The sequence below is a fragment of the Helianthus annuus genome, chromosome 11, assembly GCF_002127325.2.
Source record: "Helianthus annuus cultivar XRQ/B chromosome 11, HanXRQr2.0-SUNRISE, whole genome shotgun sequence".
NCBI classification, from domain to species: Eukaryota; Viridiplantae; Streptophyta; class Magnoliopsida; order Asterales; family Asteraceae; genus Helianthus; species Helianthus annuus.
In genome coordinates, this window is record NC_035443.2 from 92,016,713 (window position 1) to 92,018,516 (window position 1,804).

A 1,804-nucleotide genomic window follows, 5' to 3' on the forward strand; every position below is an offset into this window, starting at 1 on the left:
GTCGGACACGGGCCGTGCCCAGCATCGTTACTGGCAGTTTTTAGTTTTCCAAGTTACAGAAGGTTGACCACGGGGCCGTGTTGGTGCAACACTGTTACGCCCAAATTACACATTCCAAAATGTAATATTATCATACTATTATTTAACAAAATTCGGGCATGACCCGTTCGTAATAAGAACAATTCCCTGTAAGACTAACGCGTAATAACTTAAAATACGACGCAGCGGAAAACAAGAGCCCAAAAATTTCGTTCTTTAATAGACATATCAAACACATGAAAGTTCAAATGCGAAATGCCATATATTCATTAAAACGGATTTATAACGTTTTATAACATTAATACTTCAAAACCTATATGAGTTACACTATGTGACCATTCTACCCCGTACAATCCTTGCTCTCAACTCGAACTAAGTCCGCTTCACTTCAATAAAAGTAGAGAAAACCCAAGCGATACCTGTGGACACCACGTACAACCAAACCATTAGTTATTAACATACCATTCAACATTAAACTATATAATAAAATTTCGTAGAGCATTCTATAAAGTAGTCGTGGAATTGTCCAAGCGCTTTCTTAAATACTCTTATCCAAATCCAGCTCCATTTCTTCATGAAGCCAACGACCCCATACCTACATTACATTCCAACTCAACGCACATCATTAGTATCCATAAATACTCGAACCCTTTGATACGTTCATGCATATGTCTTAAGCATTGAACATTCATTCACACATACATTCACACCTACGTACTTATTATCATACATACATACATACATATATATATATATACACTTATATATATATGTGCGTACCTTCATTCATGCCAATGTTCCTTCCTTCGCACAATCAATTAATCACGAATATATACACAAGCTTCTTTTACATGTAGGTTTATGCCGGAATGTCACATTCAAAACTTTACATAGTATAGACAATCTACGATTCAACCCACGTGGCCTTTGGATTCCTATACACATATACTTATAAAATTTCCTACACTAAAACGAAACAATCCGTTCATTCATTGACCGACAACCGAATCATATAAAACTTGTACCTAATGGTCCGGGAAATGTTCCCCTTACATAATGACTAAAATTCTTACCCAAGGTCTTAACCATAACGAATTTCATTTCATTACGCAACATATGCACATAAAATTCGACCCGTTTAAACCCACCAATTTACTTTCGGCTTAAATACAACCTTCTTCAATAATGAGGCATTATTGGCTTTGTACTTCTGATTATTACATGTTCTTTCATGATGTTTCGTAAACATAAGTATTAAAATCTATTAAACTTACTAAAAAGTGAATCGAAATTCACTTACCTCGAGTACTCCAATAAGTGTATTTGTCATCTTGCCTTATCTTGACCCGTTATCCTCCTATGCTTGACCTCTCCTTGACACGTTCTGTCACACCCCCAAAATCCACCCGCGGAATACCACCGCTCGGGAGCGTGACTGACCAGGATCAAGCCATCAATCATATCAAACCATAGCAATTAATAATAGAAGTAGTTAATATAAGTCACCATGACATGATTGATATTTCAAAAACCAAACACTGTTTTAAGTAGCGGAAGCATAGTAAAGTAAATCCAAATAGTTTTACAAGTTATGAGTTCAACATCATTACGATCCATCTGCCCACAACGACCTGCTCTTCCCTGTGCAAGCTCCAAGTATACCTAAGGTCCTGCAAGGCATGCAGCAAATAATCAACAAACTAGTTGAGCGAGTTCACAGAAAGTAAGTTCATAGTGTAATGCATAAGTATAGCTAGTGGGGGCT

General features: G+C 36.9%; 1 long non-coding RNA gene across 1 annotated transcript; it reads right to left on the reverse strand.

Moving 5' to 3' along the window:
- Window positions 1-282: 282 nt before the first annotated feature.
- Window positions 283-1,438, reverse strand: LOC110889382. The gene is made up of 2 exons (XR_002563561.2): window positions 1,340-1,438; window positions 283-634 (listed from the first exon to the last, which is right to left on the reverse strand). It is a non-coding gene; the product is annotated as an uncharacterized LOC110889382 (long non-coding RNA).
- Between the last annotated feature and the right edge of the window lie 366 nt (window positions 1,439-1,804).